Below are 24,929 nucleotides of genomic sequence, written 5' to 3' on the forward strand. Positions count from 1 at the left end.
TTGTATCGAGACGACAAGCAACTTCTGATCACTCTGTGCCCAGATTTAACGGACACCAAACTCTGATTCATAAAATGCATGACCGACATCAATACTTGGATGCTAACCAATCATTTGCAGCTCAATGCCAGCAAGACTGAGATCATCCTTTTTGGGAAAGCCAAAACTCTATGGTGCATTGACTGGTGGCCTCCCAATCTCGGCCCCTGTCCTTCTCCCAAACTGGTGGTCCATAACCTTGGAGTGCAGATCGACAGCAACCTGTCCATGAAAGACCATGTTAATCATGTGACGGCATCTGTTATGGTCTAATGCGTAGTCTTCGGAAGATCTTCCAATGTATCCCAGTTGCATCTAGGATGGTGCTGGTCCAGGGCCTTATTATCAGTCGGCTCGACTACGGAAACGCCCCGATGGCCTCCATTAATGAAGAGCTCCTTACCAAACTGCAAGTCTGAGAGCTCTCCATTGGCTCCCCATCAGAAAACATATCCGTTTTAAGATCAACTGTGTTGTCCACAAAACCATTCATGGGAACGGGCCATGCTATCTTGCCAAAAAGCTTATCTGGTACCAATCCACCAGAACCCTCAGGTCCTCAACCAAACACCTCCTTACCCCCTTTAAGATTTGCACCGCCAGAATGGCGAAGATCATTTTCTGACCTTGCCCCCACTCTGTGGAATTCACTCCCACCACACCTACGTATGGAAACCGACCACAGACAATTTCGGAGGAATATAAAACCTGCCTGTTTTGATCTCTCTTTTTCACGCCAGTGTTGTCTCTACTTCTGTTTCCAGGGTTTTATTCTTGGCCAGCGCTCTGAGACCCACAGGTGATATGTGCGCTTAACAAAATCCCAAGACTATGACTATGACTAAGATTGGCTTGGATGGCAGGTATTAGTTGTTTTTAATGTCTATTGAATTAACAAACAACTGTTTTTCTGCTCGTTTTTAAATTACGCAAACGGCGCCACCATGTGGCACCTGTCATAAGTGCAGGTTTAGGCAATTAAGTGCTGGAGTCGGCAATTAAATACTGATGCCGAGCACTAGAAACCACCGGCTCAAATTAAGGACTGCATCTGATGCCCCCATTCTCCATGTCCTTACAAATCTGGTGGCTGTAGCCATTCCGGCAAATAAACCAGGACATGGCTGTGGCCCAATGGAGGGAGGAAAGGTGCCAGACCTGGGAATTTGTATCCGGGGAAGACATTCAATACATTGAATGTGGTACAGGAGGTGTGTGGGGAGGCAACGTCAGTGCCCAAAGATACATGCAAGCATGGTGAAATATACGCAAAAACATCATCATGCATGCCCGCACATACATCACACATGCACACGCATACAAAACAATGCAGCCCCCAACAGCATATTGACGCGTATGCGTGCATGCACACATTGGCATCACACTTTTTTTGGGGGGTTGATGCTGTGCATCGGCAAAAAGCATTGGCAAAGCCAATAGGTGGAAAAGGTAAGACCTATTGGCTTTGCATGTGCTTGTTTTTATTTATAAGCGCTTGCTACCTTTAATTAGCCTTTTCTAAGGTAACCCGATAATTTCATATAATGAATACAAGACATGAGTAAATTGCAGGACCTTCTCTTTGGGGCTTGTGGCAGTAGGTCAAAACTTGGCTTTCAATATGGTGGATACTGATATTAGCCATTGGTATTTTAGTGTTTAAGATAATTCCATAACTCCTCCCCTAAATAAGGCCTGCGTATAAGGTATAGCTCGGCCAGATATGAAGCTTGTTGAGTGTGATCACTGTGTTATCCTGTTCTTGAGTTCCAGTCCCTTCACCACCTCCTGGAGTAAGTTCTTGACTTCTCGCCATTGCCAATTTGGAGAGACAGATTCACAAAATGAAAAACTGCTATCCAAATAGAATGAAATTAATCGCTAAAAAGGTGTTCAGCCTCCCATTCCCCGTACAAATGTCTCCATGCACGTGCAGTGTCTTGGAAAGGGATTATGGAGAGCTTGACATCCTAACATTTTTGTAGGAAATAGTGCATTTGCTCTCAAGGCTGTTTGTCAGGCTGGGTAGTTAATAATTAAAACTTCCAGTTTTCTGTTTGTATAGACTGTTACAGATAAATACAGACAGTAAACAATGTGCTTTATGACTGTATTTATTTTTTAAAGTGGAAAAATACTGAAAATGGTGCTTCCTGTGAATGATAGTCATGAATCCCAGGCCAACAGTTGAGCAGATAGACAGCCTAGGGAGTGAAAAAACAGGATGAGATTTCCCTAAATACAGGAACATATATTTGTATAGAATGCTAATATTTTCCTGAGGCTGTAGTGTTTTGCTATATTTGGCTGCTTAATTTGCTAAAATGCGACAGGCATGAAAGTATGAGTGCATGTTCATCAGTTAAAAAAAATGTGGAAATATACAATTTTACCAATCCATTTATTCTCAAAACACAAAAAAGATGTGGATAAATACCAAAAAGACGGCCACAAAATAAATATGGATGAATACAGAGGTAAATATTAAAAAATAAATAAACTCAGGGAATCCTGTTAATAATCCCACCTTTAAAAGCTGCCTCCAGTGCTCAGGCTACCACGGGGCTTCCCTGTGTCCTCTGTGGCCAGTCTAGCCCTGGAAAGGGTGCAGGGCAGAGTTTGGGGTGCAGGGGCAGAGTTTGGGGAATACACCAAAGGACAGTGGTATTAAAGAATGCGGAATTAAAGAAGCCACGAATTCCCTAGTATGGGTGGTGAAAGGCGAGAGACAGAAAGTCGGGAGTACCGAATTGGTGGAGAAAAAGGGGGGGTGGGAAGCCAGTGAGGAGAAGGAGGTGGGAGGACGGTGGGATAAAGAGGCAGACGCAGGGGGGCACAAAGTGATGGGAAGGGGTACCAGAAAGGATACATGAGAACATGATGGAGGGGAGGGTATACATTGAGGAGCAATGGCGAGGAATGAGTGACGGGGAGAGGACATGTAGGGGCAGAAAGGATGAGCCGTAAATGTGAAGAAGAAAGTGGTTGGGGCTACGGGGGAAAATGTGAAGGAATGAAGGGGGAAGAAGGGGTGGGAGAGGGCTGCAGGAATTGTGAGGGGAGAAAGAGTACTAGGGCGTGAGGGGGGTTTCAGTTTCAGAAAGGACTGTAAGGGGGCGGGTGGGGGAGCGCTGGTTGTAGGACCACATAGGAAAGAAGAGGGGAAAACGCGAGCAGAAGGGGAGGGTGCGGAGGCGAGTAGGAGAGGCGGGAACTGGATTGGAGAAGGAGGTTGACAAGAGGAGAGTAGGGAGGGATGGAGTGAGGTGAAAAGGAGGAGGGAGACGCGAGTGGGAGAGGGTGATAGGAGGAGGGCGGCAGCAGAGGAGGGAAGAGAACAGGAGAGAGGTGGGGGGCAAGGAACACCACGCGCGCGGTGGGGGGGGGGGGGGGGGGGACAGGAGGTGGAGGCAGAGGAGGCCCGAAAGGCAGGGGGAGGGCCCTGAAGGGGGTGGAGCAGGAGGGGGAGGGCACACAGAAGGCGTGTGGGAAATGATGCTACTACGCACTTTGAAATATCCTGCAGCTCCCACGCCACAGCCTGCACCTTCACCAGCCGCCCCCTCGGGACCCCCCTGGAAGGGGGCGGGCGGCCCCCCTGCGAACCATGCCCCTGTGCCCTGGCACTGTGCCCCTGGGCTGCAGGAGGGGGGCAGTACCACCCTTGAACTGGAGAGGGGGGTGCCTCTCCCCGAAAATAGCAGGGGATGGTCCCAGGTTCGGCGATGCAGAAGACGCGGGGGTGCAGGGATGGAAACCAGCACAACAGGGGGGGGGGCTCAACCTGGGGGCACCCCCTCTCAGGGCGCTCCACCAGGACAAGGTAGGGGCATGATTTTTACTTAAATAACTTTGTTGCGTAACAAGTTGATATTTGACTGTATAAAATTGCTTTCAGGCTGGGGGGCGGCTTGGGGGGGAATATTTTCTTGAATTTATGAATGACGTGAAGTTGTCAGGGGGTGTGTTCGCCAGGGTGGAGGCCTCAACATATCTCGGAATGTTTTCTATTTTTTCTCGAAGAAGCCTACGCAGTGTGCAATGCTATGTAAAATAAAATTGTGTTAAAATATGCATCTGAATATGTATTTATATAGCGACTCTAGTTAAATGTACATTGCAGCATATATATGTTTGTGTGTGTGTATATTTATTATAGTATGTGAGTGATGGTCCTACAATGTGCGTGCGGAATTTCGTACCTGCTGTATCTATATTTTCTTGCGTAGGCATATCTTGTCTGTCTTCTAGGCACACGCAGTTTGCTGCCACTTCTTCGAATGCCGCAGTTTTTCGGGAGGTATGTTTATAGTGCTCTAAGGTGGCCGGTCGGTGCTACATAAAACATCCAGATGATTACGTAAGCAGTTGACGGGTTTCTTTCGCAACCACTTCCCCCGAGGCTACGTTTAAATCAAAACACCTACCTACTGCCGGTGTAAAAAAAAAAAGATTAAAGTCCCAACCAGTAGCCCCCAAAATGATTAAAAACAAGAGTTGATGAAAGTGTCACAGGAACCACTCCCCCCTCCTGGGGCTTATAGTAGCTTGTGAGGAGCGGGGAGGTGTCGCAATTAATTTGTCATATGAGTGGGATTTGTATTTTTTTTTTCCCGTGAAGGAGGAAAATGAGAGACAAGTGGCGCGTCTTTTTCATCTGCGTCAGTTTCCATTTTCTTTTAATTCGGGAGGTTTGAGAGGTACGCAGGGGGTCGCCCCGACCAAACCACAGTCCTCCTTAGCTGGGAAGGGGTTTCAGGAAGTCGGGGGAAAATTGTCTTAGTAAGTGCTTTAAAAGTTTTGTGATGAGTGGTGTTCACACCTGGAGCCCTCGTGTGTCACTGGGTGCAAGAGAGCGCCTCTGCCCCTCAAGGCGATTTGTAAACCCTGTGAGGAAACTGGAGTCCTCGTGCGTCCACTGACACCTTCCTACGTCATGTCCTGACAGAAGCCTGCTGCGATGTCTCGAGTAGCTTTAGGTTGACCAGTAGTGCCATCTTCGCCACATTCGAGTCTTGTGTGGGCAGTGATGGTTTCATGTCGTGTTGGAAGTCATTTCTGTAGATTGCTTTGCACCGGTTGTGACCTCTTTCATTTTTTTGTCAATTCTGAAATGGATGTGAAATCTTGTGACGCTAGTGAGTTCCTTACGCCATCTTTTGTTGACACCAATGTGTCCTCATCAACCACTTCACGCCATCGTCTGCATCTTGAGCCGTTCTCAGCTATCTCTGGGCTTTATTATATCATTCTAGGTCCCTCTACACCAGGTGTCATCACTAATCCGTGTGGTTAACATCGTCAGATTCTGTTCAGCTACCTTGTCACCTCGCACCCTCATAACTTCCATGTATTGACACCCATCTTACCTTGTATCGCATGGGTCTGTAACCCTGTATTAACAGCGACCTTTCTAAGTCACTTAGGGCCTTATGTAGGTGGGCTGGCATTTACCACTTCATAAATACCGAATCATACCGATTCGGTATTTATGAAGTGGTAAATGCAATGTAGGTAATGAGTCGGTAAATATTACCGAATCGGAAAAATTCGGTAATTACCGAATCGGTATTTACCGATTCGGTAATGAGGCATACCTTCCCATTGATGGGAAGGTATGCCTCATTACCGAATCGGTAAATACCGATTCGGTAATTGGGGAGCACATGCAAGGGTGGCAGGGTGTCACATTGACACCCTGTTGCACCCCTGATTCGGCCATGTGTGCACATGTGGCGCACATACATGCCCTAAGGGCATGTATGTCTGCCACATTGCACACTTAAACGTGCACAAAAATGCTTTTTGTCACCTATTCGTCATTTACCACCAACCTTTAGTTGGTGGTAAATAACAAATCCCCACACCCACCACACACTCCCCCTACATCTCATTTCATGATTCGGTGATTACCGAATCGGTAAATTTACCGAATCGGTAATATTTCCGATTCGGTAATTTTACCGATTCGGTAAATACCGAATCATGAAATTCTCCCCCTACATCTCAAAAGCCAAAATACCGGTCGGTAACGGTATAATTACCGAAAATCGTCCGTTACCGACCGGTATTTGGCTTCCTACATGAGGCCCTAAGTGCTTCCAGCAATCTCAGGACCCTCATGAAGCAGCTGCGAGACCCCTAAGTGACACGCATTGCTATGAGGCAGTCGCGTGTCACCGAGGTCCCTTCTTCCTGCTATGGAGTGCTCAAGTGGCGGGCTGTTGGTCAGCCAGGGAATTATCCGGGGGGGATTTAGAGATGTTAGGTGTGACCCTACTGCACAGGTGATGATCTTTGAGCAAGTAGAGGGGCAGTCAGCGCTCTCGGGCCCAGACTTGGAAGGGGTAGATGCAGAGATGCTGTCTCTGATGGGTGGTGCAGATGTCAGAGAGACCCAACAGTAATGCAGACTTCTCACCATTTGGCCTCCATCGCACCCATTTAGTTTTTGGTCTCGCTCTAAGAACCTGGGTTGGTCAATATTTATTTATTTTCTTGGGCAAAGAGGTCCTGGGTACACCTGTCAGCGGTGCTTGAGTTTACCAGCACATTTCACACCCAGCACTTCAATCTTCCCAGGCACAGCGAAGTAGAAATTTGCCAAAGAGAACACAATTTGGTGAAATGGAGAAAGTAGGAATTGATTTCATGTCATGCACCCAGCAACTTAACCACTAGACATAAGCCTCAGCATCCCACTCCTGGGGTTATGCTTGGTATCTTATGATGATTATAAAGAGTGCATCATGTCCCAGGAAGGGTGTGAGCCTTCTGCAGCTTTGTCTGTCGACGTTATACAAGATGAATTCCCTAGAGTAGAAGGAATTTATTGGAGACCTCCATCCCCTCCCAACTTTTTTGTTTTTTTTAGCTCCGGGGAGCTTTTAGGTTTGCCAGAGTACCTGAGCCACAGCCAATCTAGTTCCTTCAAATTCCCCTGACCGTTTTATGATATAGGACGATTGGGGTTATTGGTGTCTCTGCAGTTTTTCGTTAAAGAATATACTATTTTGCTGTACAATTGAACTATACCGGTACAACGTTTAGCCAGTCTGGCTCCAAGATACATGGTGTCTTTCATGTCTGTCATTTGCAATATGCCTGTCCTGTCAGCTAGGGACTGGTGAATTCATGGTTGCCTCTGCTTTCAAACCGTTCCCCGTTCTTCTTCTTTTTTTTATTTGTTTTTATTGGTCTGCGTATCACCTTCAACCATGTAAAGGCATTCTACTCTTACCTTGGATTGACTTTTTTTAAAGCCTCCCTTCTGTTAGCCTCTTTGCTTATATAATTAAAATTAATTCATTAAACAAAAATTCACAAACTATTCATAATCTAGTGTCGGAGCTCCTCTGTAGCATAATCTATTTTTGATATGCACTATATTAAGTGACTGCAGATCTCAATAGAGGAATCCCACAATTAAGAATTCAGGTACAGTTGGCAAAATTTGGTATATTTGTTAAAATATAAAGTATGTGTGCGGGGTCTTTGACAGGTGTGTTTGTAAGAAGGCAGAACATTTGTGATGCTTCAGTCAGGCGGGACCGCAGTGCTTATGGCCAAGTCCTTGTCTCCTGCTGCCTTTATTTGTATGCCCCATGGCCGAATACTTTCATTAGAAACCAGCTGTGATAACAGCACTTGTCACCTTCATCTTGGCAAAACTCCTGGCGTGAGGCGGGTGTCCCTGATGCAATTCATGGTTTATTTGTGCAAAAATTCTAAATGTAGAGCCAGTGAGTGATCTCTCCCATCGGCCCACCATGAGCATGATGTCTTCTGTTTTGCATGATGCAGATGAGAATAGCTCCCCCAGTGCGTTCCTGCACTCCAGTGTGTCATAGCAGGAAGTCCTGTCCTCAAACAGGAAGTTACACCTTCTCAAGATGACAGTAAGCTCTGTGACTGCAGCATCTTAGCAGGGAGGTATTTTCCTCCTGTTGCGGAAGAAAAGTCCAATTGACGGTAATAACCTCAACAATTTGGAGTAGTAGGTCGTTTTAAATTCAGCGGTGTGAGTTAGACGTAGGAGATAGAAGTATGTGAAGGGGGTGAGTTTATAATACCTAAACTGAGGTGCACTATCCCTTTTTAAGGTGCTCTTGGCCCACTATTATTTCGTAGATACCAAGATGGAAACCTGAGAACACGGGAGGGTCTCTCTCTGTTGCTGAATAGTTTATCAGGATGTTTTAGATCGTTATGTTTCTAGTTTTTATTCAATTTATCTCCTGGCTGTAGTTTTCTTACATTCGTGGCATATGTGGGATTTTTAATCCCCTTAAAGGATCAATGAGATTTTTTCCAAGTGTGACGCAGTTTCAGAGTTATCACAGAAAGTGCAGCAGGATCTCTGGCTGGAATCGCCTTACTGGCCTTTAAATTTAAGACCCCTTTCCCACCAATCCTTTTTGGGGAAATGTTCTTTTCTCTCTTGCTGTCGTTATCTGAAAGAATCTGACACACAAGGGCTTCTGAGATGCAGGGACGCTGACTATTTGATGATACATAGATATTTCCAAGAATCTTTAATACCACAGTAATTCCTGGTGGCTCTACATGAGAACCATAAATTAACAGCGATGTTAGCCCACATGCTCAAATATTATCTTTACTAAGAGATAACCCACTCAAGAAGATGCTGGGTAAACACACTAGGTATCTTTCCTTCGGCCTAGACAGGCTTTAGGTAGGGAATAGCATCCCTGTACAATGTAGCACCATTAGTTTTGTTGGCAAATTACAATCTCCTTTTTGGCGCTTTACCACTGCGTTGTGGACTTACTGACATTTTTTTCTTTTTTCTTCCATTCCCTTCGTTGCAGAGAGAGAGAGTATGTTTATTGGCCAAGAGGGCTATGCCTTCCTGGTTGACTGGCATTCCGTGTGCATTGGAGAAGAACCCTTTTGGTCTAGCTTCTTGGACGGGCACTATAGTCAAAGGCCTAGCGAGGCGGCAGGGGAGTGAGCCAAGATTGTCATTGCACTGATCCTCTTCGTGATTTATGCAGTTGACCTATCTGTCCAAGTTGACTCCTCGCTTCTGAATTTGGGCGACCTAGATCCTATGATTTTGGCTTTTCAAGGAAGTCTGTATCGACTCTAAACACATAATCTCCAGAGAATGACCTTTCTGTAAATCTCATGAAGGCCAGGCCGCTTTTGGCGTTTTGGTAGCCAAATACTAGTAGTAGTAGCCAGCCACTGCTATTTTTATTTTACATTTTATATAGTGTTATTCTATCTGTTAGGTGGAGTTAATGCCCTTTACAATGAACAAGCAACAATTTTCCTTACGTTTAATCATAAAGGAATAAAATAAGGGAAAGGAGAATGAATTAAACGATCGTCAAGTACATAATTTGAGTGCAACATCTTTGTCCAAAAAGGTAGGAATGGATAATGAGACGGCAGGAAGGGGACGCTTGCTTGAGAGAAAAGAGGGGGGAGAGATGCAATAAAAATAGGAGTGAAAAGCAGAGAAATATATACATAAAGGTAGAAAAAAACCGCATTTAAAACATTTTCTGCTGAAGATGATGATTTTGGTATCTGAGGTTTTCAAGTCAACAGTTCCATAATGAAAGGGCAGGCCCTATAAACGACAGTGACGTAGATAGTCACAATCTGAATTTAATTTTTATCTCATCTGAAATTATCTTTACTCTCGAGATGGTTAAGGATGCGGCAAGATAGGAGTGTTTTTGGTGATAAAGAACTTTGAATGGGATACAGGCCAGTTGCAGTCTAGCCTATGTAGATCTTTCACACCAGGATTCATGCGATCAAACCTTCAATCCCGGCAGAATGTGTCACGGTTTTTGACAAGTGACGAGATGGTTTTTGGGAGTCCTATCAGGGTGGTGGGCCCATAGTCCATGTTATAAATCACAAAGGTTTGTAAAACTTGGGTTTTTTTACTTATTGAAATGATGTTCTGGTACTTCTCACTGAATGTTCAATATGTTCACTCGTACACAAGTTAAGACAATCAACAATGTAAGGACTTTGGCTACAGAGATGAGATTTGGGGTGAACCTGTATGAGTTCTGAGAGCCACGAATGGCTGAGTCGAGTTTGTGCTATCTTGATGGAATAAATTCATCGTTTTCTGAAGAAAGTCTAAGAAAGTTTGCGGACATCCAGTTGTGAAGGTGTATTAGGCCGGATTTAATTTGAGGGCATATTTTTTAGAAGACATTTGTAAATACATTCAAGCATTGTCTGCAGACTGGCGATGCTGGCCAGCATCTTTAATAAAGTGTCTCAAAGTCATCTTACAATTATGTTTTTATCTACCCAAGGACATGGATGTACATGTACTGTATCTTTACAGTACTTGGGACAAGCTGGCTGCACTAGAAGTAGTCATGAGTGACCTCCCTGGCTTCTTAGCTGTAGGGATTATACCCTTGTCTGAATTAATGATTACCCAGGATGGAATCCTTGTCATATGAGGGACTTGAACATGGCTATACAAGTTCAATAGTTTGCCTTTGAATTTACCCAACTGGGCCATGCCTATTCTGTTTTGCCTTTTCTTGTGTTTATGGGTAGTACTCCTGGCTTCGTGGCATTTTTTTTAAATATATTTCTGTACTTAACCATATTTATTTCGTTGCTATTGCTAGTTATACATATGTATTTTTGTGGGAGAAAAAATGTATTGGGATCTAGCAAAATTTGACATTTAACTGATAAACTTGCATTGCTGTCTGAAGGGTTTGTACCTGAAAACATTACCATTGTGGTACTAACGAGTGTGTATGTGCAGGTATTTAAGGTTAGAAGTCTCAACTTTTCTTCCGTCTAATATAAATATTCAAAATATGGTCGAAGGAGTCCTGGGTAGCAGAATAAGAGACACTAAAATGAAGACCTAATTTCTGCATTGGTTTATTTTATTTTTAAATACAGACTGGGAAATGGGCTGTATCCTGTCTGCATTCTTGTATAAACATCAGGGGAAACGGAAAATTAGCTGTAATTGTAAATGATTTTAATACATGCTGTGTAAACGAGTGAACTGTGTTTTGCACTCTGCTCTTTTTAACTATTATAACTCATTAATTGAAATGTGGAAGTCAGATATTTTACATTTTTTGTATTTTGTTTTTTTTGTACCCTGCCAAGAGTTGGCAAGGAGACTACCTAATTTTGTGGCTCCCGGGCTCCAACAAGTGCATCTGTGAATAACAAACAAATTGCACCGGGCAGCAAATAATTGTCCTCGTTTATTGATGATAAAACTCTGCTTTTGGGATCTTAAGAGAAGCAGGTAACCCTCCCATAATATGTTTTCTTGACTGACCCAATTAAAAAACTTGAGCGAAAGTGCAAGAAGGTATAACTTTAATTTCAATAACATTTGCTTTTGGGAATCTTTTAGAAAGATCCCACATGTAACTGGTTTATTGATAAATATATAAGGGGCACATTCTGCAACGATTTGACATGCAAAGTATGATTTACTTCAGATAAAGTTTAAACTGGACATACGAGTCCTACACGCTCCACATTTTACGTCCCAGTGCAATTAAAAAAAAAAATAAGACAAACGGTACTTTCTTGTAGTAAAATATTTGAAATCTGTTAGCTTAAAAACGATATGATTTACCAGTATTTTCAAAAGTAAAACAATGAAAACCCTGCGTCCGGATAAAGAGCCCGTTTAAATATTGTGCTGGTTTTACTGCCCCTTCACTGTTTCCATACCACATAATAGTCCATGAAAATGTGTGAAAAAAACAAAATGTCATCCGAATGGGCAACGTATGCCAGGGTGCTGCCCTCCTATGCCAGGGCAAGTCTTAAAAATGGGAGTGTTGCTCAGATACTCAGAGGGCCTAACAATTCTGTGTTGGTGTTCTTTTAAAATATCCTGATGCCCTGTGTTACCCTGCATGTGGAGTAGTATTTAGCTATGTACCCGATCTGCCCACTGGGTCAGCTTATTGGTGGGCACTGACGGTGGCATGGTGCAGGGCTGCTCGTTGTCGTAGGGCCTGCTCCTCTCCGAGGTGTTTGGGAGGAGGCCTTGCCGGTCAGGGTGTTATGGCTGCTATAGGTTGCTTCTTATCTTAAAGGGACTCTGCCTGAGAATGTAAACAAGGCAGTTTCCTCATTGCCCTTTTGTTTGAAGCATACAGAGCCGTGACGTCTTCCCTCTCTGGGCTTGTTTGTAAGTCTTGCAAAGCCTGGCAGTTTACAGATTGCACCTATATGTAAAGTGTACTGGACTAGGCAGGGACACTGGATTTATGCAATTGTGTGGCTGCTGTGTTTTTTTGCTTAATTAGAACTTTGCCACATAATCCATCATCTACTGCAAAATCTGCAGATTTTAACAAATTAAATGTTTCTAGTTTAAATGGTTCAAAAGTTACTAAAATGCAGCACACGTTTTTCGGTGCAGAGGGAGCCCCTTTCCAAATGTTGTCTGGCTACCTTTGTGTTGCTTTTTTTGCTATCTTTGGATGTTAAACTGGTACTAATGAGGTGCAACCAACCCCCAAACAGTGTTAACAAGTGTAAAAATGACAAACAAATGAAGTAGTACTAACACAAAGATTGCCGCATAATTTGCCTTTAACTGTCGCATAATTTGGCCCTCCCCTGCCGCATAACTCCAGTGGCCCTGGATATAGGTTTTACCACAGTACCTGTTAATGTGAAGCACACATTAACAATGATAGCTTCCCCATGGCCACTGTATGCAAAGCACAATTGCCATGTCTTTTTCCACATTACAAACACTGTCGTCATGCCTGGCCTTTTCCATCTACGACCGGTCAGTGCCATTGGATGTGTTAGTCCGTTTACTTTAATGTTAGCACAGCAGGACTACAGCGCCCAGAATGCACTTGGGGAGCACACAGATTGTCGGGACTGCAAATGGTGCTTGGAAGGAGGTGTTCACCTTAGCGTGAGAAGTGCCCCCTACGGTGACAGTTTGTGTATTGCCATTGTTGTTGTTTGATTCTAGTGCACTGAGTGTCGGAGGGGCTGGGGCGGAAAGCACTGGGCAGGACAGGTCTCCCTGCCCTTCTATCGCAGTGCCTGGTGTCGGGGCAGAACTCGCCGCGAGTGTGGGTCCTGGTAGTGTTGGGGTTACCGGGGCCAGTGTGGGGGCAGCCCCTCCTGCACCCACCCACGCTGGCCACGAGCGCAGATATATGCTGGTTTTGTAAAATGACCGCAGGGGCACCCTTTTCTCTGTGTATGTACGTACATACGCCCGCGAGAGAGATCTCACTACTAAAACACACCGGAACACATAACGCAAACTGCTCACTTGTAGGAGAAAACTTTGCCTATCACAATTAACCCATCGTTTTCAAACTCTGCACAATAAGCGCTACAGCCACAGGCTAGTGCCCTTTGAAACACAGTCCCACTTGAAGCGCCACAGGCAGCCTAGCGCCCTTTGAAACACAGTCGCACTTGAAGCGCTACAGTCGCCGGCTACCGCTCTTTGAAGCACATTTACACTTGTCAAAATGGTCGACGTTTGCTCGCCAGATGAGAAGGCCCCGAGCACCTGGGCACTTCGGAAACATTAAACAAACGTGTGTGTGTGTGTGTGTGTGTGTGTGTGTGAGTGAGAGACTAAGGAGCGTGTGAGCGCGACTCTGGGGCCTGGCAGCTTGTGCCCTGAACACCAGGGCCCGGTCACGTCCATGTGAGTGAGGGCTGTTGCCCACTCTGTTGATGTGACCTTCTGGCCAGAGCTGCCGGGAACCGGGGGCGTCGGCTCAACATCCTGTGCTTCTGAAAAAAATCACTTAATCTCCCTGTTCGCCGCCCCCCCCCCCTCCTCCAAAAAACGGCATTGATGTTGTAATGTAATCCAGTGCTCATTTAAAGCGCTCTGACGCCTTTGGGCCATGTTCGCGCTATATAAAACTGCGAAATAAAAGAAAGAAATGCATTATTGAAGGTTTGCCAAACCGTTGATACGATGAAACTCTCACATGGGGTCACCAAGCGGAACAGATAAAAGAACTATTGTAGTCTTCCGCAGAAAGAGTCCAGTCCAAAGCTGGTTAGATTTCCTTTCAGACGCTCCCCCGGTTCATACGGGAGAAGCCGTTCTGCTCCAAAGCGGCCGGGGATGGGTTTAGCCGGCACGCTTGAGGAGGAAGTTGGTGTCTAGGGATTGATTCAATGTCAGACACGAGCCCAGTCTGACCCCGTCTCGTCCTAATGCCAAACCCTGTCTGGATGCGAGGTGGAATATTTTCAAACTGACACCCTCAGCACATACATGCCAACATTTTAGAAGAGGAAGGTGAGAGATTGAAAACCATATATAATGGGGAGAATGTGTATTTTTCTTATTGATTTATTTTGAAGCCGAGGCAGTTTCTCGTGGGAGACAGCCCAAATAAGGCCATTTTTGATTTCAAAGATTGGTAGTCTCCTGCCTGAATCTAGTTTCTTGGCACCTATGCCTGCAGGAGCTCTTCCCCTTCCATGGCATTTGCATCCAGGGTGTCAGCTATACACAGGGTTGCAAGTTTTCTGGTAATCAGTTGTTTAGGTCGAGCATGCTGTAGTAGAGTATGTGAGAGCAGCCCCGTCCACTCGCCTCCGATATTTTTCTTTGGTTTGTGTAATTGTCTTTCATAAATGCTGCCTTCGGATTTGTTAATAGGTTTGTTAGTCCCTCCTTAGCACGGCCTTGTCTTAATTTGTAACCTCCCATGGTTACTGGCCCCTTTACTTCAGTTGTTACACGGGACCTGTTATTTAGTCTGTAAGCACTATTTACTTTATTGAGTTTCTCTTACTGCAGGCCGGACATGCACTGCTTCAGCTGAAACTGCTTGTGTTTTCTTAAGCAGCACGGCCACACCCGTAACCCAGGCACCTGCTCTCAATCGTTTTAACCCGGCATTATCTCGTGTCTGTTTCAACCTCCTCCCCCCCCCCCCCCCCACATGTGTTACATGTCATCTGCACTAAAGCCACCTGACCAGTTGTTTTCAAAAGCTTGTTTTAATAAACACGAACCAACCCCCAATACCACCACTACCATCAACAATACCACCACCATTGCCACCACCAATACCGCTACCACCACCAATATCAGTACCAATACCTCCTCCACAATACAAGTACCAACACCACCAATACAAATACCACCAATACCAATATCACCACCACCAATACCACCACCCCCACCAATACTACCACCATTACCACCACCACAAATACCACTACCCCCACCAGTATCACCGCCACCAATATCACCGCCACCAATACCTCCTCCACCAATACCAGTAACACCACCAATATCACCACCACCAATACAAATATCACCACCACCAATACCGCCACCAATACCACCACCTTAGCGCCTCTCGCTCACTAGTAATAGCAGGGGCACTGTACGAGACCGGAGCTGCAGACGAGACCATCCCTCCCTCCATGCCTGCCAAAAAGCACAGCCTGCCCTATACCAGGAGGTGAAGCCAGTGCCCTACTACAGCTGGAGTGTTTTTATTTGGCCAAAGATAGCAATAAAATTACGCAATGCCACACTGCACACTCAAATCATGGAGAGGGCAGGAAATAGCCCCACCCTCACACTCTTCCTCCTGAGCCGTGACAGTGTAATCACAGAGAGAAAGGTGTTGGAGCGCTTTGTTAGTGTTTATAGATCGGATCATATGTAACTCTCAATTCACACTTTGTTTCTGTGTAATTTACAATACTTGCACATCTTCTTCACTGCACTATTTATCACTACTTTGAAGACGTCGCAGGCCGGTCTCTTCCTCTGGTATTTACAATTTAACCAGCGGTCGAGAAGGCCCTTTTTGCAATGCAGTAGGTCTCGCATTTGCAAGAATTTAAGCTATTAGTATTGTAAAATGACAATGCCATTTATGTTTTAAAACCCAAAACATAAATAAAAGGCATTGTCATTTACAATGCCAATAGCTCAGACACGTGTGAATGCGAGACCTATTGCTTTGCAAATGACTGTTTTACATTTTGTCTGCATTTCCACAACCATTTAACTTATACGTTTACACTCACAATTGGATGCCTGTCTGGTTTTAGTTCTATTGGCATACTTTTATATGCAGTACATGTCTCCCTGAAAAACAACCACAACCCTGTCGATGCTTTTTGACTCAGCTGGAAACACACAAATATATATCCACATTCCTCTATATGGTCCTGGAACTCCTTACTAACTCGCAAATATTTATGCAAATGAAAAAAAAAAAATTATATATATATATATATGTCCAGGGAACAAAAAAAAAACACTCAGATTTGTCATGATAGTATGCACTGCGCACCATACCCCGTAACTGCCCTTCATCCTCCGTATATGCCATGGCTAAAGACAAATGAAAAAGAAGGTAGTCAACCAAGCGCATAACATTGCAGAGGCATCTGTTATGGTGCGCTGTGTTTTGCATACCATAATGGCAAAATTCAGAGTATGTGCTTGTGTTCCTTGAAACCATAAATAATTAACTTTTTTTTCAGTAAATTTCTTTAAAAAAGAAAAAATTAAAAAAAAAAAAGATTCTGTGTCCAATCTTTCAATTACACTGTCATGCCCAGTCCGCCTTTGGCAGCCTACCCCTACTGCGTACAGTCTCTGGCTGTGCACAGCTTAGGACCTGCACCCAACCCACACCGGCAGCCTAATCCATTGTGCATGGCTCGCTGATGTTAGAATGTAGGGCCCTCACTCTGTCCTTCATTCTAGCTTTCAGTGGCTCCTTATATGAACCTCCCACTTTTTTTTTTTATATCATGAAAAAACATCCATTTCTGGTTACAAAATAGTGGCTTTGTGCATTTTGGCAATCTGTAAGTTTACTATCAACCAGTAGTGTTCTTTTAATTTTTTTGGTAATTTTTTCCACATCCCTGGGGGTATATCTCTGTTCCCCTTTGGTGCTTAGAACTGGCCAATTGTTTGACCCTTTTCTGTGTGATTTAAAAAAAAAAATGTATTTCTTTATTTCCACAGCATGAAACTCACAAGTTTTTGTTTTGTTTTTCAAATTTGCATTTTCAAGATGGTGGGCGGAAAATAATTGAATCCCTTTACCTGTCAATCACACGTTTTAAAAAATTCAGAGGTGATTTTCAGAACTCATCAGTTTCTAGCTGCAGAGATAGCTCTACATTGTATTGCTTTGGGGCCCACCTGACACACTTTTCTAATGCGAATATCTCCAAAACTATTGAGTGGATTTACACCGAATCAAAAAAAATGGCCACGGTCTGAGTGAAGTTATACTTTCCTTTTAAGTTTGGTTTAAATCTGCTGAGTGGTGAAAAATTTGTTTGGTATTGTATGTTTTTGAACCATCCCACCCTATCCTAACTTTTCTTCCCCTGCTCAGATCTGCACAAATTGGCATGCCAAACGTTAGTCAATTTCATGCAAATTGCTCAAAAACAATTTGTGTATGGGAAGTGCTACAGAAGCATAATTATAGAGTTTTTTTTTTCTGACTCCTATAAATATATTCACTGGAAACAAACGCAGTTGAAAGTTAGTTGTGTTTCAGAAAACGCAGAAATGAAAAACCCCTGAAATTCACCAATTAGCATACGTGCACAACGTAAAGCATAACTGGCATCCGCCATGTTTTGCTTTTTGTACATATCTTCTTTTTATTTTGATGTCCTCAGGTAAGGGGTGTTCTGAATATGGCAAGGGGCCTGAATTATGATATGCAATGTGTGTTACACCCCATGAGTTGTAGATTTCGAGGCTTTTTTTTATTTTAATTTTACTGTGTGTTTTTCAGTAATTTCTATTTGTTGTTTCATGAGGTACCACAACCGCCTGCCATTTATCGTTATACACTGTGCACAAACTTTGGCTGGACTCTGTTTCCAACTCCCCTCAGTCATGGGCAGCAGGGGTCGGACTCGGAGCCCTCCTAGTCGCACATGGAGCTTAGTTCTATATACTTTGATTATGTTCTACACATTTTATGTCAGTAGGTTTGCACTAGGGATTTTATTCTTGAATGCATATATTTCTCTATTTCTTGTTAACATATTTTTATTTTGTTATACCACTCAACAGTCAGTGTTTTAAAACGGCCATATTTGTACTAAATTTCCTTTTTTAGGTCTCGCCTGGCGAACGCAGCGCGAAGCGCTGTCGCCAGCGAGATCTATTGTTACTGACTTGCCTCGGAAGTGGGACAGGAGATGGGCACGCGCATGGTCTCGGCGGATTTGAGTTGGTGTACGCGCTTTCAGCCACGCGGCGTGCACATCTCCTGTCTCTCTTCCCTCAGCAAGTCAGTATCCAGTTTCACTTTCTTCCTCATTAGTGTCTGTGAACGCTCATACATAGGCCCCAGCATTCAGTGACTCACATCAGCGTTTGCTTAGTTGACTGTTTTCGCCACGTTAATTTGCCTCTTGCGTTGCTACATAATTAGCATAGCTCCAAACACATTTTTACTCGTATTTACCCATTTGCGCTCTCCTACTAACACTAATATTTAAATATAGTCTATACTCCCCTGCAACCTAGCACTTACTCTATCTGCAATACATAAACACTACACTACCAACGCGGTTACTACGCCATACCTTTTCTCTTCTTACAACATTCAATCCTTTTACTTTAGCATTCTTACAACTATTTCATCATGCTAGGATTCTACGCTCCTCTTAATGTAATAATCTTTTAAGGTACTTACAGTTAGCAGCATTTAAAATAGCCTCGCTACGAGTTTCCGTGTGCCCATCCAGCTAACGTTTCCATTGTGCCTGTGTATAAACGAAAGCAAAATGCTCCCAGCAGCAATGTGCACGAGCACGCTAGCAAGGTCGTATCACGTGATATTTTTTTTTCCCAACTAGCATACGTTCAGCATGACGAACAGTTTTAAGATAAATGTTAGTTGTTATTAAAAATACTCTATAAATAAAGATATATTTTATATATTGCTTTTACGATGTTGCTCTTTCAGCAACGCACTAATTATATGCATATTTGAACACATATTGTAAACACGTGTATACGTGTTTAAAGTCTTTACTTAAAAGTGATAAACCATAACACAAAAGCATTAAACAAGCTTTTACAATGCAAAAATCTCGGCATTGGTAAACTTACAGCTATTACCTTGCTCATAACATTATTTTTGCTTATGTTTTTTTTTTAAATTCATTTTCAAAAACGTACATAGCTATCAACATTACACTGTGCATTAAAAAAATAAATATGTGTAATATTTACCTTATTATTAAAATGTTTTCGTAACACCTACTATTCAACAAAAACTGATTAAAATGCAAAAAAAATAATTAAAAATGCTTACTGTTTTTACACACTTTGCATAATATTTTTTTTAAAAGGGCTTAAATTACAATGTGTATTAATATAACCAAATAATTATTAATGTTATAACAGAAAATGCATGTTTACCAAATAAATTTAAAAACCTATATTCTTAAGATATGCATTATTAAAACAAAAAATTAGCTGCGCAGCTCACACTGCTGCACGCCTCACACTGCTGCACGCCTCACACTACTGCACGCCACATACTGCTACACGCCACACACTGCTGCACGCCACACTGCTGCATGTCACTGCACAAAACACACTACTGCATGCCACACACTGCTGCACACCTCACACTACAGCACACCACACAATAATGCACACTCTGCTGCATTACACACTGCTGCACGCCTCACAATGCTGCACCCTTAACTGCTGCACGCCACACACTGCTGCACGCCACACACTGCTGCACACCTCACACTGCTACACGCCTCACACTGCTACACGCCTCACACTGCTACACGCCTCACACTGCTGCACAACGCACACTGCTGCACATCGCACAATGCTACACAAAACGCTACTGCACAACACACACTACTGCACACCGCACCCTGATGCACGTCACACACTGCTGCACACTGCTGAAATACTCATTGCTGCATGCTGCACGCTACACACTGCTGCACGCCACACACTGCTGCACGCCACACACTACTACACACCACACAATGTTGCACATCACACACTGCTACACTCCATACACTGCTTTTATGCAAGTTTATGCTACTGACATTGTAAAAGACAATGCCTATTTACAATGCCAATAGCTCAAACTCTATCATTGCGAGACCTATTGCATTGCAAATGCTTGTTTTGTTTTTGTACAGTTTATTCTTGACAATTTGCTTATCTGTATTTGTTAATATATGTGAAAGTTGTCCACTGTTTATGTAATTTTTGAAAACATTTTAGTAAAGAATTGTGATGCAAAAAAACCCTTAAATACCTGCACGAGATGTAACTTGCTAACTGCCTGACACATATGAAGCAGAATCTTCAAACGGTGCTTAAGTTATAAACCAATTAACATTGTATTGTCCCCCAACCCCGCCCTTTGACCTCACTCTGCCCTCGATAGAGTGGCCTAAAATTTAGCATTCCATTAGAAATCAAATCCTTCCCAGTTTCTGTTAAATTTCGGGCAGAATCACCACACAGAGCCAATATTGTTAGGAAATTAATGCTTTATTGCCATCCATATTTAGCTTCCTTTAGAGATATGAACAAATGTAAAAATATCAAGACTGATCTAAATATACTGCCTGCTACATTTCTTGCGGCTTCATCAAAAGGTGCCAAAGGTGGGCGAAGAGAATGGTTTTCAACTGACAAGATACACTAAAGTGTTAACCCCGCCAAGCTCAAATGCACCTTTGTCAAACGTTAATATCTCAAAACTACTGAATGGATTTACAGCAAACCACACAAATCACACGTTCTCAGAAAAGTTTGGGGTACATTTGTCAGGCAGTTTTTGCTGGAGCTAGCTGCAAAAAACATTTTCTATATTTGTTAAAATGTGAAAACACATTTTCTGAGACATCCTGTGCTTCGATTGTCACAGACAGAAAGGCGCACACAGCATTCTACCGCCAATCAGGAGGATTTGATTGTGATCGACTTTGTCAAGCTCTTGAAAGGTGAACCAGTTTAAAAGCAATCCACATTGTATGTAATGTGTGCTATTAAAGTCATCTGGTGTACAGTTCTACCAATATTGACGAACTTCGTACCACAGTAGGTGATTGTAGCACTTGATAGGAACTAATTGCTCTATTCTGCTATGTTCTGACTTCCAAACAGTAGGAATAGGGACTAGGCCTGAAAATGGTCCTTGCCCCTTCTTACAGAACGCCCCGGGCAGGCTAGTTGTCTCCATGTGGCGCCCAGGGACCACAGTTGAACCAGGCCTGCTTCCCCTCCCCATCCTCCTGCAGAGAATTTACAGACCCCTTGTGTGGTGCCAGCGCCTGTCCTATGTGCAGAAACGCTGAATTATTCATTACGGCACACTTGAGCAAAGGGTGTAAAGTTGGTCTCTCTGTTTTTAATGTGCCCTAAGTAGCTATTAAAGTCGGTGCATGTGCAGGCCTCTGTAGAACACACAGGCAGCAGGGCATGCTGTGTGGAAGGAGAGGGAGGCAGTGAATGGCTGTTCATAATCGGTGAGGCAGAGCCCCAGTGCCCTGAAGAACGAGCCGTCACTCATCACTGAACCTGTACCTCTTCAGCGTTTATGATTCTACAGAACAGTAGTACTGTGACAGCACTACTACAGGAACGCCTCCCCAGCATCACCCCGATTACAACTACAATCTCAAGTTACTACCATTATGCATACTACAACACCACAACTTGTGAATTCTGACTCCTACTGTGAGTGAATTCCTGGAGTAGGAGTACCCATAACATTGAAACATTTGCACACACATTTCCATATTCCCCTGGGTCCAAATTTATATATATATGGAATTCACAAAGATTCACCGCATTGCACCTTGAAATGTTTGCTAGTGGCAGGTTTTCAGGTGCAACCTTGTGATCAGACTTATGTGTGAAAATATTTGTTAATTCCTGTTTGCAACAATGCAGAGGCATTCGTTTGCACAATTCTACATGACGCACCGTTGTGTAAGGGGAAATCCCATCACAGTGGTACAGTAAAAAAAAAAGTGTGTTTTCCCCGTGTGTACAAAACCCTTCTTTTCCAGTAAATAATGCCTACTCCCTCCCCCCTACGTTATAAGTTTGTGGGGTAGTGTTAGGTTAATCAAGCCATGTGCACGTGGAAGCTGGGTTTTCACACACAAGTAGCTTGAAGAACCAGGCCCCTGTTCAGTGGTTCCAGTGCAGACCCCTGCAGCCACCTGAATATAACGCAGCAGGATACAAAGCAAAATGTGTTGCAGTTGTCATCGCGCCCCATTTTATGATGTGTCAAGGGTGGGGGGGGTGGGGGGTAGAGTGCAGCAGCCCGTTCTTTACTTTAGCAATGATGAGCAGGCATTTGTGAGCACTGGGTTTTAATTTGTTTTGTACGAAGCGACAAGAAGCAGCAATGTATTTTCCATTCTTAATGAGGTTAATGGGCTGAGGTGCAACAGTGCGTTAGATTAGTGGCCAGGGGGAGTGTGCTTCTATTTTTAGCATCAGCAAGAGGAAACCATGCTTTTTTAAGTTTGGAGGTGGGGGTGCATGTTTTTGGTCTTTAGTTCTGTGTGTAGCTGCAATCACTGTGGTTGAGAGGCCCCGTGCAGTTTTATATTTGTAATGGGCTGTGGATCAGCAGACCCTGAGCTGCAGCACGTTAAAGGGGCAGCACTATGATTGTAACATTTGTTGTGTAAATGCCACAGCCAGGGTGATTAAGAGCTCACAGCAGAGTTATTCTTGTGCAATGATTCATCTCTTCGTCTTACCTCGGGAGTTAGAGCTCTGGTGACAGCATCATGTTTTTTGCAGGCACAGAGCCCCACAGGCCTTTGTGCCTGCTGCCAGCAGTCACATGAGCAGCGCTTGCACGCAGATCGCCTGTGACCTCCCACCTCAAGATGCCTGCGCATTGGCGAGGACCTCTCAAAGAAAAGACATAGGCTGTTACTGAAGGACAGCCCCTCGCATCCCATTGACACTCACTCAAATCCCACTAGCATCTTCAATGACCGCTGGTCAAATTCCACTGGCTCATTGAATGGCACTCCCTCGCATCCTACCACCTTCTTAAATGACAGCCTCTCCCATTCACGAGCCCCTTCAGTGACACCCACTTGCATCCCGCTAGCTTCTTGAAGGATGGCTGTCTAATCCCACTGGTTCCTTGGCCCATAGCTGCCCAGGTTCCATTGGTTCCTTGAGCCATAGCTGCCCAGGTTGCACTGGTTTCTTGGGTCATAGCTGCCCAGGTTACACTGTTCCTTGGACCATAGCTGCCCAGGTTCCTTGGACCATAGCTGCCCAGGTTCCTTGAACCATAGCTGCCCAGGTTCCTTGAACCATAGCTGCCCAGGTTCCTTGAACCATAGCTGCCCAGGTTCCTTGAACCATAGCTGCCCAGGTTCCTTGAACCATAGCTGCCCAGGTTCCTATGGTTCCTTGAACCATAGCTGCACAGGTTCCACTGGTTCCTTGAACCATAGCTGCACAGGTTCCACTGGTTCCTTGAGCCATAGCTGCCCAGGTTCCATTGGTTCCTTGAGCCATAGCTGCCCAGGTTCCATTGGTTCCTTGAACCATAGCTGCCAAGGTTCCACTGGTTCCTTGGGCCCATAGCTGCCCAGGTTCCACTGGTTCCTTGGGCCCATAGCTGCCCAGGTTCCACTGGTTCCTTGGGCCCATAGCTGCCCAAGTTCCATTGGTTCCTTGGGCCCATAGCTGCCCAAGTTCCATTGGTTCCTTGGACCCATAGCTGCCAATGTTCCACTGGTTCCTTGACCCATAGCTGCCCAGGTTCCACTGGTTCCTTGAACCATAGCTGCCCAGGTTCCTTGAACCATAGCTGCCCAGGTTGCACTGGTTTCTTGGGTCAAAGCTGCCCAGGTTACACTGTTCCTTGAACCATAGCTGCCCAGGTTCCTTGAACCATAGCTGCCCAGGTTCCTTGAACCATAGCTGCCCAGGTTCCTTGAACCATAGCTGCCCAGGTTCCTTGAACCATAGCTGCCCAGGTTCCTTGAACCATAGCTGCCCAGGTTCCTTGAACCATAGCTGCCCAGGTTCCTTGAACCATAGCTGCCCAGGTTCCTTGAACCATAGCTGCCAAGGTTCCTATGGTTCCTTGAACCAGAGCTGCTCAGGTTCCCATGGTTCCTTGAACCAGAGCTGCTCAGGTTCCTATGGTTCCTTGAACCATAGCTGCCCAGGTTCCATTGGTTCCTTGAGCCATAGCTGCCCAGGTTCCATTGGTTCCTTGCGCCATAGCTGCCCAGGTTCCACTGGTTCCTTGAGCCATAGCTGCCCAGGTTCCACTGGTTCCTTGAGCCATAGCTGCCCAGGTTCCACTGGTTCCTTGAGCCACAGCTGCCCAGGTTCCATTGGTTCTGCCCAGGTTCCATTGGTTCCTTGAGCCATAGCTGCCCAGGTTCCACTGGTTCCTTGAGCCATAGCTGCCCAGGTTCCACTGGTTCCTTGAGCCATAGCTGCCCAGGTTCCACTGGTTCCTTGAGCCATAGCTGCCCAGGTTCCACTGGTTCCTTGAACCATAGCTGCCCAGGTTCCATTGGTTCCTTGAGCCATAGCTGCCCAGGTTACACTGTTCCTTGAACCATAGCTGCCCAGGTTCCTTGAACCATAGCTGCCCAGGTTCCTTGAACCATAGCTGCCCAGGTTCCTTGAACCATAGCTGCCCAGGTTCCTTGGACCATAGCTGCCCAGGTTCCTTGGACCATAGCTGCCCAGGTTCCTTGGACCATAGCTGCCCAGGTTCCTTGGACCATAGCTGCCCAGGTTCCTTGAACCATAGCTGCCCAGGTTCCTTGAACCATAGCTGCCCAGGTTCCTTGAACCATAGCTGCCCAGGTTCCTATGG

The 24,929-nt window shown here is 44.6% G+C and overlaps 1 protein-coding gene across 1 annotated transcript in view; it reads left to right on the plus strand.

The window, feature by feature from the left end:
* Window positions 1-3,513: 3,513 nt before the first annotated feature.
* KDM6B (lysine demethylase 6B) overlaps window positions 3,514-24,929 on the plus strand; it is a 950,060-nt gene continuing 928,644 nt past the window's right edge. Inside the window, exon 1 of the mRNA XM_085639043.1 lies at window positions 3,514-3,862. The gene's annotated coding sequence lies outside the window, so the exon portion shown is untranslated. The remainder of the gene's footprint in view (window positions 3,863-24,929) is intronic.

This window comes from Triturus cristatus, chromosome 12 (genome assembly GCF_964204655.1).
Source record: "Triturus cristatus chromosome 12, aTriCri1.1, whole genome shotgun sequence".
Taxonomy (NCBI): domain Eukaryota; kingdom Metazoa; phylum Chordata; class Amphibia; order Caudata; family Salamandridae; genus Triturus; species Triturus cristatus.